Source organism: Polyodon spathula, chromosome 17 (assembly GCF_017654505.1).
Source record: "Polyodon spathula isolate WHYD16114869_AA chromosome 17, ASM1765450v1, whole genome shotgun sequence".
NCBI classification, from domain to species: domain Eukaryota; kingdom Metazoa; phylum Chordata; class Actinopteri; order Acipenseriformes; family Polyodontidae; genus Polyodon; species Polyodon spathula.
This window is the reverse complement of record NC_054550.1, coordinates 30,658,089-30,671,374: the sequence shown is the minus strand read 5'-3', so window position 1 is coordinate 30,671,374 and position 13,286 is coordinate 30,658,089. Positions and strand designations below refer to the sequence as shown.

The 13,286-nt window shown below is 36.0% G+C and overlaps 1 pseudogene; it reads left to right on the top strand.

Annotated features, from left to right (window-relative positions):
- Nucleotides 1-13,286, top strand: part of LOC121329684 — a 71,354-nt pseudogene that overhangs the window by 31,042 nt on the left and 27,026 nt on the right.

The window sequence follows — 13,286 nt, the reverse complement described above, 5'->3', positions numbered from 1 at the left end:
TTCAAAGTATAGTGAATCTAGCTATAAATATATTTCACAGCAATGACACTGTCTCTCAGTAACTAGACAATATGGGCAATGCCATCGCCATGCACAGCTTGCATGGAATGCTAACCCAAATCTCATATTTGTTATATACTGTATGGAAACTCCAGGTAATAAATCATATGGAAACACTGCTATAGAGGTTGGCTTTTAAGATTGTATTACCTAGTTTCCAACAGCAGTTGAGAAAGCTTTTTTTTTTTTTTTTAATGAAACTTTCTGATTTGTATTTTGAATACTTGTCATATGCCTGCCAGCCTAGTGGGGGAGCCTTCTAAACACTGGCATTGTTACTAAGTGAATATTGTGTAATACAGCTGAACACTCAATGTGGGATGCAGCAAGGTTATGTGCATTAAAAAAAAACAAAAAAAACCAAAAACACTCCAGTCCTGGGGAATCGATCCTGCACAGTGGTTTAGATGTACGTGCATGATTTGTGTGGTGCCAAAATACTCCAGGAACATCCACACTACCAGGAACAGCAGCACATTAATCTAATGCTAACCTTAAATCACCTAATTATCTGAAAATTGTTAACTTCTAATCCTAACCTTAAAGTCACAATCAGATTGCAAAATTGCTATTTAGTATCCTCAGGCGTACTTTGACATATTTTTTTTCTTTATATAATAAATCCTTTTCACAGCGAGGATGTTCCCAGAGTATTTAATACCAGAAGCTGAAGCAGTGTAGTAATTAGTCCAAAATGTGTGTTTGTAGAATTTCTGTGGTTATGTAAAAATCAGCAGATAGGCTAACTCGCTATTTTTTTGTAATGATTAAAAAAATTACATTTAAAATAAATGTCCCATCTGTGATGTACTGGCGTCCCATCCAGGGTGTAGTCCTGCCTTGCACCCTGCGTCTGCCAGGTTAGGCTCCAGCTCACTGCAACCCTCTAAAAGGAATAAGTGGTTATAATGATGGATGGATGGATGGATAAATGTCCCATGCCTAAACAGAACAACACTGAAGATAAGTGTCCCAATGTGTCCCTATACTACTTGGAGTGTGATGCTGTATACAGGTTTAAACATTGGCTACGTTGATAAAGTAGGCATACCATTTGATAAAAGGTTGATGCAGTGAGTAGTAAAAGAAGTGAAGACAAAAATTTAAACCAAAATTGACAGCTAGACTGAAATGGAAATGGTTAGGCATCAATATGTACCATCTTTAAAAATGCAATTTAAAATATGTTATTATGCTGTAAAGATGTGGTCAATATATAGCTCATATATAATGTAACCTATATAAAAATGTATAATAACAACATGTATATGTAAAAATGTGGACCTTGGTGGTTCTATAATTGCTACTGAAGGGAACATTATGTCTCTCCCAAGGCATGTAGATATATGCTTTAAGCTGTTAAGATGGCCCTATTAAGAACTGGAGGGTCTGAGTGCCGTGTACACCCCAGGTGACTCGTTACTTTATGTTAATTTGATGTAGCAGCAAAGAGTTTCTCTAAGTAGATTATTTAGTTCACTGGCCTGCTGTAAAGTGATTGATGTTGGCAACAAAAAAAGAAAGTACAATGAAGTATTTTAAATGATCTTTATGCTGCTTATTGGTCAAAGAAACAGTACATGCATTGGTAGTAATATAATAATAATATCTTTAAATAGCACTTTTCATGGTAAACCACCACAACAATGCGCTTTACAGAGGTAGGCTGTGAACTGTGCATTATATGCAGAGTCACTTACAGTAGGACATTGATTTAACATCTCATCCACAGGATGGAGCACAAGGAGGCTAAGTGACTTGTTCAGGGTCACACAGTGAGTCAGTTAGTGGGAGGAGTGGGATTTGAACTGGTGAGCTTCTGGTTGCAAGCCCTGTACTTTAATCACTGGACCACACTGCCTAGTGCTGGTATATTGCAATGTATTACTCCCTAAAGAGGAGTGTTATAGTAAAAATGACAGCAAGTAATATAGTTCAGCAATTCTTCACAATAAAAAAGCTTACTATGTACCAGAAAATAAACCAGTCATTTGGAGGACTCCTCCAGTCATAGATATTTCTCAGATACATATTTATTCAGGCAAGTATGATTGTTTCACATACACTTTAATATTTATATGCAATATTGGCCCTTTAGTAAAGACAAGGACAACACACATCTATTCACAGGCCTTGTTTAGGGACATTATACAAGCTTTGCCTATTAATTAGTGCTTGCAGATTTTAACACAGCACATTTTAACACAGCACATGCCGGTATTAAGTTGTCAGCTTTTAAAACTGCAGTGCTTCTTCTGTGATAATAGCTGTGAAAAGGGTGTTAAAGAATCCTTCCCACTCCCTGTAAAAGGCTTTTCATGATACATTGATCACTAGGACATTAATTTGTGTGCACTCCCATTTAGAAAAATACAGGCATTAGGTAGCATTGATTAGAAGTCTTGCCTCCAATGCATTTTGAATATGAACAGAAAGTCAATAAAAACATTACCTTTAATGAGCATATGAGTACAGAAATCTACATGCCGGGTATTCCTATGATGGCAAAAAAGTGCTACACAGAAAATGGTTATGCCCTGTGGAAAAAAAATTAAAAAGATTGCTTTTCTCTTTGTTATCAGAGTAACCTGTTCTCTATTAAAAAGGTCACTTTTGTTTTATAGTTATGGTCACAATAAAAAATACAATCAGCGATAATGAGAGTCCCCCTTGCTCTGTGATTTTTACCGGCCCCTTGTCCTTTCCTGACTTGACTTTTGAGGTAAAGCAGGCATACCGAGAACATATTAACTGTTCTGTTGGTCCCTAATGCTTCTTAATTATATGCCTAAATGAATTTTACAGTATTTAAACAAACTGTCACTGGTTAGGTGTTCCTAGAATGAAACATACCCATTTGGAACAGTGCAAAACTCCAAATAATTAGTTTTAATTCCCAAAATTTGCATTTTAGCAGAGAATCTGCTTCGCACCATAGGAATGGCTTTCTCTCTCTCAGTTGCAGGCTGTTGTCAGTCTCATTTACATCAAGGGATGTTTTTTTTTTTAATTGTGTGTTGGTGCAAAATAAAAATAGCTGATCTGGTTTGCACCAAAATATATCTCTAGTGATGTATATTACAGCCATACCCATGCATTCAATAAACACAGCATTCCATGTACTTTCATAAAGTATCGTGTTTATAAATCAATTGGGAATGATGGGAAGTAAGCATACCAAAAAGTTTAACCATGAACATAAGTTCAAAACAGCTACTCTATACCCTCTTATAGTACCGTCCTGTTTAGTGGCGTACATTTTCCTAAAAGATTTCACACAAGAAAGGCTGAGAACATGAACTACTGTGTTTCTTGGTCTTTTATTTATTTATTTATTTATTTTCTATAAGAGTACAGCTGTAAAAAGATATATGATGTCTGGCATTGAGATTTGAAAAGATTACACTGCATTAATCCCTAATGACTGTGTGGAAAGCACAGGGGTTATTATGCTTTGGAATTAAAAGCGCTCTCAATGCTGGACCAGCAGCCAAGTCCTGATGATGGGTTATGGGGTTTTAGAAAGAAAATGAAGTGGAAAATGTCCTGCAAATTAGAGTTCAGAGGATTGATCTGTGGCACTGCTGCTTTTTAAATCGGCTGATTTTTTTTTTTTTTTTTTTTTTTTTTTTTTTTAGGTCAAGCAGGAACCATTTGTTCCACCATCCATCTCAGTTCTTTTAGGGTATTAATATCATTCACTAATATATAGACATGTACTGTTTCTGCTCATAAAATACCAATAAAATGAAAAACAGTAACTGTATGCATTTATCTGGTAATTCCACTACAGCCCATCAGACCAGACTACAGCTTCACACATAGAGATGCATCACTATACATGTCCTCCAATTGACACTAAGCTGTGGTACAGTATGTGACTTGACTTGAGAACAATGGACCAAAGTTTGAGCAATGTACAACTCAGTGGTCCCCCCTTCCCATCCTACCCCCCACCCCCTTCAATTTAGCTGTGGAAAAATATCTACTTCATACAGTAATACTGTTAGGCAGAAAGAAGAAACAATTTTAGGAAATGTGACTTAAAAACATACAAAGTGGAAATGTGACACTTGTGTGAATCTGTTAAATTAATGATTACTTATTGTGGTGGTGTGTATATATGCACAAGTATGTATATCTGTACTTTTAAAGATGCCTTTTATGGTCAATAATTCTGGAAAATAGTCATGGTGCATTGAGTATACAGTATTTGTGTGTTTCACTGTTAGCCCAGCTGATGAAGGTGACTGTTTTAGCTCTACAGGCAAGAATCCACCTGAGACTAATGTTTTAAACATATTCAAATGTGTGACAGACAGCCTTTCAGTATTTTCAGGTGCTGTGTTGAAAAATGCTTCAAACTTTCCCACACCCATGCATGTTCTTCACTTTTCTTGTCTCAGTGTTTTAATTGCCTGCCATCTCTTTACCATAAACCCTTTTTATGAAACACATCTCCCTGCTTGCAGACTGCCCTGCTATGCAGGTTTCAAATGAATCACAAAATCTGTGGTATTTTTTTCTTGAGCTGCACAGCCTACTTGTTTACCTTGTTGATGCTAAATAATGCATCATGGTCTTAGAATAATTAGAAAATATTCATATTGTATGTTTTACAAAGCAGTGCACAAAACCACTGGAATTCAGTAACAATTCAATAACAAAACAGAAATGACAATTTCAAAGGATAAAGCTCAGATTGAAACAAAATGTGTTTTGCATTTATTAAATGCCGTATTTCCATGAACAGTATGTGAGGTTTAAGTAGCCTCATATGCAAAGTGAAGTTGGGGTAGTGCATTTTCATTAACTTCAGAAAGTCCAAATTGAGAGCTATTCTCTGCCACGGCTATACGAACACAATGAGATTGATCTGTAAAATGTAAGTTTGACATACAGACTTAGGTGCCTCCATATGCCCCTCTGACTATCATACTCACCATAACATGTGCTAAACAAAGGTTGTTTTTTTTTTTTTTTTTTTTTTTTTCTCAGTTGAATAATAACTCTAGATATTTGTACAGACTTAGATGTGACATATTGACGGACCAACAGAGAGACAGAGAGGCAGGGTGCCTTCATATATCCCTATTCTGGCAGCTTTACATATTGCAGTGTGTTTCCAGCTGCTTAATAAACTCTGATGTGGAGGCACATGTCTGGTCTAAAACTTGGACATACTTTAGCACAAACTATTGAGAGTGTCAGAATCTAGGGGTCACCTGTCTGCCTTTATATCAAACTTTTACATGAGCATACAGTGGATCAGTTCAGGTGATCTACTTTGTCATGCTAATGCTGTGGTGGAGAATGAATGTCACTGTTACATTTATGGCAGCCGGTATTAGGTTATTTCCAAGCTGTTGGTTTCTCTGATAAGCTTTAAATCCTTTGTTTGATTACAGTTGTGTAATTGGTGCATGTTCTCCCCATTATAATACTATACTATCTAACTTGCTGCTATTTTTATTATTATTATTTTTTTTTTTTTAATGCTCATGAACTCTGTGCTGCTATGTCACCAGGGTCAAGGACTGTGCTGTAGAATAATCACATGATATCCGTGCAAAGAGAAACCATCCATTTGCTGTGCTAGGAATTGATAAAGCTCTGCCTTTGGAAAAAAGTGCAGCCTGTGCTGAAGTTGAAAGAGTGTTATTAGTGGAGCATTTAATCTCCCAGCATCTGCTCTCTTTGTTTCATTAGCGGAGGAAGGAAGGAGGTGCAGAGGAACAAATCAAGAAGTTTCTTGTTTTTTCTAGTCTTTAGTTTAGATTTGCGTCCAAGCTTTGGTTTAGAAAGCCTTCAGAACAGAACATACCCTTTTTAAAATACTGAGGCACTTTATTGAGGTAGTGAAGATAAGGGATGACAATAAGATTACTTTGGCCCCATAAAGAAGACACCTAATGCTTTTTTTGCAAGAACTGAAAAATGTCAGTGTGTTCCAGCAATTACTGTAGTAAGCTTATCAAAGTCTCTCCTGCCTACTGATCCGCTGTGCTGGTGGAGAAAAGGGAGGCAGTTAATTGTACCCAACAGCCCCCTGCTGCCCATCAGCACTGTGCAGAGGAAAGCTGTCAAGCTTTTATTATCCCATGTTGTGGATGTGTAACTCAGGCAGATAAGAGAATATGATCTAACTAACAGAAACATTATATCAGGTAATTTGCATTCTGTAGGAAATTGGTTTAAATATCCATTTAATCTGTTGCATTTACAGTTTTTGGACACCTAGTGGCACAGTGTGCCCAATTACCCTATAAAAAAAAAAAAATGTAATATAGTATTTAGCCACTGGGTGAACTATGCTTTGCACAAACCCCAGTGAATGTAAATACTGGTAAAGCAACTGATTAACAAGACTAATGTTGGTATTCGTGATTTTTGCTGGTTCCTTATTTAATTATGTGTATGCCAACGTTGCCTTCAGATTTTCCCCTAGAACAGGACGTTCTTGTACGCAAGAGGATTTCCTTTCAATAGTGTTTTCTGTTAAAACATGTATAAAAACACTATAAGCCTATGAATGTGATTTTAAGAGAGACAGTATTTTCCTTTTCTGCAGCTATGTGAAAGGGATAAAAAGCTTTTTGTTTTACACCATAAAACTCCACATCACCATATAGATGATCCTTATCTGAATGCACAGTCCCTCGCTTGGATAGATAGGGCTGTATTTGCTGTAGGCATTAGCAAGGGTTGTGCCTGCCAATAGTGTGTGCTTCTGATTGCCAGAGCTTTGGAATGACAGGTGGCACAGATTTATCTCCTTGGGATTTTAACAGATAGAGAAAAAACCGTCCTCTTCAAACTAACAGTCAGAGTCTTAAAAGAGCCGAGTCTTTTGCCATATTTAATTCACACATAACAAGTACGCACAAATGTTGATTATTAATAATCTTGCTGTGTCTATTAATGTTTTTAATATTATTAATAAATGGCCATGTTCCTAAAAATAATAATTATAACAGTAACCTGGTTACATTACCCTGAATGGATAAGCTTCAAAAACTGTTTTCTAGAAACAAGCATTTATAACTATTTCAGAAAATATTTAAATCGCTTCACTATTCTAATCATATTTATCTTTTGTTGGCAATGAAAATTCAATTTCCCGGCATCTCTGGACAACATCATGGCTAGCTGTTAGACATTACAACAGGACAATCTTTAAATCCACCACACACTACAGTGTAGGATTCATTTGAATCCAGAAATATAGAGATTTGTTTACTCTGGCTTTATCAAAAAGCACAAAACAGAAAAAAATAGGATAAGTAACCATAGCGTGAAAGAGTACATCGATTTCAGGTCAAAAGCCACCTGTTAACAAAAGCTAGTAATATTGTGCTAATGCCATTTAATGACTGTTGATTGTTTTAATTGAGTGATAATTTATTCATAATGCACATATTGTGCCACTGTGATGTCTTTATGCGAGTCATTACTCTATTGATCCGACAGGTTTAGGAAACAGAAAATATTTTGCTTATTAACTCTGGTTATTAACCCTACCCCCGTTAATAATTGGCTAAGGTCATACACAAGGTGTTGATATTGCTTAGTTTATATTTCTAGACTTTTTCTAATAAATAACTGAAGTAACCAGGCTTATTCTTTTTTTTAAAAAAAGTATTCACTGTTATCAACCATAACCTGAATCACTTGGACCCCATTCACAACCCCGTTCACATTTGTGTTTTTAAGACGCCTTTGCGTGTTCATGTATGTAACTGAAAAGCATGCCTAAAATGTGCAAACTGCTTGTTTTTTGTTTTGTTTTATGGAACGATAACCTGCACTCAGAATGGAAGAGCTACAGGGATATACAGTAATCCTTTTGTAGCAGTTGTTTCTAAATATTTAGTTTTTTCTTCAATGCAGCATAATAGCAATTTTATGGTGTGTGTGTTTATATATATACACACATACACACACTAAAAAAAAAACATATAGATTATTTTGCCTTACTGTTGTGGTGTGTGGGTGTTGGTCCTACCTTACTCCCACTCACAATCACATTACTCTCGTAAGAACACCAAGGTATGCAGAACGCGGGAAACAGCAACTTGCCAGTGCTCGTATAAATATTTATTTTCGTAATGGATACTTCACTCAGAGTGGTACACAATGACTGACATTCACAAGACAAACTCAGGACTAACCACCTATTACTACGACTGGTCCCTCTTGAGGAAAGACAAAGCATTAAATAATTATTAATTAATTATTCAATAACCCGTTACACCTGGAATCATTTTATACAAACAAAAACTATTATTTAACATTCATTCCATTTACAATAAACATTTATATAATTTACATGGCACATGTTTCCTCTCATTTATATGTATCTGTATTTGTTTAACCTGCATGAATACCGTCTTTGTTTACAAACACGATCGTTAAACAATTTTGTGTTTACTTGTTATTATTATCATTGTTGTTATTAGTCTCTAATCCCTAAACATCGCAAGTAACGACTAAACATCAGCATTACACTTGCTCTTGGAGGATTACCAAACATATGGCTATAATAAAACCCTTGTTACACATGTAGGTACGGCAGTTTCAATAAGGGTAGCCCCCAATACTGCTCTATCGCCAGTAGAATAATATTAACAATAATAATCACAATAACAGACATTAAAACATTACAGTGAAAATACTATTTTTTACACTTTCAAATTCTAAGCAAGTTACAGTGCCACTGATCAATAAAACAAACAAACAAACTTTTTTTTTTTTATTTTGCTTCAAGTATTACAAATAGTTCCCTGTTTTAAAAAATCGGGATGGCCATTGTAAAATTGAGCTGCAGCCTACTCCAGCCATATTGACATGCGACGCAGGCGTTGAACACAGAAGAAAATCCCAAGTTTGCTGCTGTTTAGGTTTCGTTTCATTCAATTTATGTTTAGCGCTTCACATTTTACAATCGTCTGCCTACAAGTGTAGTCTATAGCCTTGCTGTATGAAGTACAAAACAGCACATTACCATCGATGTGAAAATCCGCCTTGCTAAACTCCTTGATCCGTTCTTTAGGGGGGATTGTTATTGTTTTCTGCATTTTTGAACAGCTCTGGATACTGACTAAAGTAAACTGAAGCCTCATTCAACACTGAACTTGAACAATGGAAGCAGTTTTATTATACAGGCATGTTTACGTAAATTTAAAGCAAAGTTGCCTGTGTTAATAATTCTATATGGTACATGTATTGATTTGGTTATTATCAAACAAACAAAAAAAGCCTTGTGTGTTTTTTGTCCCTCAAATGTAAAACAACAAAATGTCTCACATCATAGACATTTTCCGTGCTATCATAGAAAATCAAATTGGTAATGCAGAAAGGGTTCTTTGAGTTCACACATATGTAAAGGCTGGCCCTGGTCCCGGATAGCAGGCCCTTGGCAACATCAAAACGGCGGCCTAAATCTAGGCCGGCCCTGGGCTGCCTTTTCCTTTTTGGAGAGTTCACATATAAAGGCAGCCTTAATAGGCAGCAACCTGTAATGATGACTGCTGACAGTCTGTAAGTCAAATCACAGAGCAGCCAGCAGTGGTGACTTCTTACCTCTTGAATTTTTATACTACAGTACACAACCACATTGGGTCCTGATCTTTATATGTACTTACATGGGAGGTACTGTAGAAAAGACCCTAGTCAATACTAGACTTCAGGCAACACCCAACATGTTGTGAATGGGTTTTGTTGGAGGTGTTTCTATCAGAAATGTTCTGTTTACATTATAAGGAAATATCTATACATCAGCAATATCCAAATGTTTTTATACTTTATCACTATTTAAAAAAAAATAATAATAATAATGATACCTGCTACATGTTGCTTTGTGGATATAGTGTAGTTTAATAAATGTCAAATGTTATTGTCATTACATGTTGCTATGTGACTTCACATTCTATTTGCAATAATAAAACGGGATGTATATTAACTGCATTTATACATTTGCAGGATGAGCACTTGCTGTATTCCTGCCTGTATTCAATTGAAACGCTTTGGGACTGCATAGAAATAAAACCATCAACTGCTGTAGAGCAGAGAGGTTGAGGAAATTACCCATGTATAAAATGACATTCCATCTGACGGCCTGACATGTAGGACATTTCAAAGGAGATATTGGTTTTGAATCTCCGGTTTGTATTTCTGTTATAATATCATGCCACTATTCTGTTATAGTTGTTTTTCAGGAAATGTACACAGAAGAGTTCAGTGTATTGTCAGTTATGTATAACAGTCGCATAAACATGGCTGATGTTTACAGGTACATCTGCGTTCTGCAGAATGACTCAAAGACCTGTGCTGTGCTAATAGAGGAACCGTCATCAAGGTGGGTCAGCACCTGGGTGCACTAGATTACCTCCTTCCAGAGAAATACACACACATGCTGAAGATCCTTCACAGCAGGGCACCCCAAAGCAGTCTGTGGGTGATCGAGCAAGTCATCAGAGAGGACGTAGGAAAAGAGGTTAGATTCTGTCTGTGTACCCATGGATAAATAGATGCTATATATAAAATAGCAATGTATAAAATAAAAACCTTGTGGTGCTGGTAGGAGAGATCATGTAGTATACCACAAATAATAAATATGTACTTCTGAACTGGAAGATCTACAGGTCACTCTAAAACATGTAATTCTATTTCCTGTAACATTTGCATATAAACACCAAATTATATGTATTACTTTTTTGTACAAATACATGTACAAAATCTAACATCGTGTAATGTGAATAGAAAGGGAATATTTTCTGGTAAAAGGGCATTTTCAGTTGGTGGTCCTCCTTACTTGAAGCTGTAGATGGACCTGTCATGCCTCCTTGATTTCAGTGAAGCAGGAGAATAATCTGTGCCGCACTGTGTCACAATAAAAGTCCCTCCGCTGCCGCTTCCTCTGCTTGTCAAGATGTGAACTGCTGTGTTGTTCTAATAATGAGGGGCAAAAATAAATTATTTTCAGTTTGCTCTGTTTTCCAAAAATAGCTTTGCTCTCGGTGGACAGTCTGACCTTTGCGTATTTCAGTCTAAACATGGCATATGTAATAGAAAAAAAAAGAAAAACATATTGCTTGTATTTTATGTTTGAGATTTAAAAAATCGATATATTGTTATTATTATTACCAGTAAATAGTATCAGTTTTAGTAGTAATAGTCTGATTAGTAGTAGTATATTGAGTTACTATTAGTGCATAGCAAATAACACAACATTCAAGATAACATTTTATGAATTAATGTTTTTAATTTTTATTAATTTAATAACTAAGTATAATACTGTAAATTCCCTGCCCCCACCAACAATTTCTCTATATGATTGTGCCAGAGATACATCTCAATCTTAAGACACACTGTGTTGTTGTATATAAGACTCAGGAAGTGGTCTTTATATACCATACCACATCAGTTGTGTATCTCTGCCTCTATTAACAATACAGTGAAAACAGTGGGCCTTTTTTTGTGTGTGGTGCGAATACACTAATTTAATAAATAGGGTATATATCACTAATTGAAGATGTGGACCCAAATAACAGTGATTATGTGTTCCTTCATTGTTACTCAACAAGCAAGTGTTGTCTTTTCATGTCTGATAGTACGGCAATGCAGATCTTGCTGGCCTGTCGCTGCTGTGCCCTAGCACTGTAATTGGCACTTGCCAGCTCTTTGTAGCTAATTACTGGCAACGTGTGTCGCAGTGTACTTCGAGCCCTCTCTTCTTGTGTATGTCCTTGCTCATAAATTCCCGTGGCAGTCTCTGCACAATCATGATGTTTATGACAAAGGTCGGGGAGACGTGCCTCACCATGGATTAGTAAGGTCATACCTAGCTTAAGGAAAGGCCTTGTAACAGTGGGCTCATTACAGAGATGCTGCCTGGAAGGTTACTCATCTGTATCTGCACGGCTCACTACTTCCAGCATGTGATGTTTTGGAGAAGCTGCTTATTCAAAATATGTGTTGGATCCACTCAGCTTTTTTAAATAGGGATTTGGTTCTGTTACATTTTATACATAAAAAGAAACAAAAACAGCATATTATTATTATTATTATTATTATTATTATTATTATTATTTATTATTATTATTATTATATATTAATAATAATATAATAATAATAATAATAATAATAATAATAATAATAATAATAATAACAATAATAATAATCATTAACTAGACTGGTGCGAAATAAACTGGGTGAAAAATAAGCTGTCATTTTCTTTTTGATTTCGGGAGCCGTGATGCTTGAAAGGGTCAATGGTTATTTTTTAAGATACAAGTGCAATATCGCACAACATGGCAATACATATCAGCTTAAAAAAAGATTGACAGCATTAGATTTATGTGAACATCAATACAAATATATTCAGTGATGTTTTACATGTAGATCCTATCCTGTTTGTTTTCCTAATATGTGCCCATGGAGGTTTACAAATGTTGTACTTGGGACTAGATGGTAGGCTATGTTTTTTTAGAAGATTGAGTAACCCATATTTATTTTTAAGAAGTTGAATACAGTTCATTAAATTCATGTTCAGTTGTGTAAGAGGTGACCTCCTCCATTTCTGTTATCACATCTTGCCTTATTGCTTCCACATACTATGCTCTGTTTATTTATGTGCATAATATTTCCCAGCGTACGAATAAAGAGGGTAAGAATTGCACAGTATCTGAAAAGTTTAAAATATCTTCAGTAATTAGGAATTTAAACCTGTTAGATTTATACCTAACAAAAACAACAACATTATTATTATTATTATTATTATTATTATTATTAGTATTAGTAGTAGTAGTAGTAGTAGTAGTAGTAGTAGTAGTAGTAGTCCTATTTTAAGGCCGATTGTAATGGGACTACACCAGCTGTCCAAAGACAGCTGGAAAGAAATTCAAATTAGCACCCTTAGGGGTGCTAAAAAGGATGGACCTTAAACTAATTTAACAAAAACCAGTGTTAAAAGGACTGCAAATTAAATATTTAAAGAAAACGGGGAGCTGGTACAGAGCACGCCCCCTAGAGTCCACTGGTCGACAAACGATGCCATGTCGCCAGCAGCCTCTGCGTGGGTGTGCTCTAAATGAATCCTTGACCGGAGGAGGGCCCTGAACATGGCCCAGCAGTCAAAGAGACCTTCCCCGCTCATCTTACGCTTCCTGGTCTTGTAAATGTCCAGTTTAGCAAAAGCCAGGAGCAGATTGACGAGGAGGTCTCTC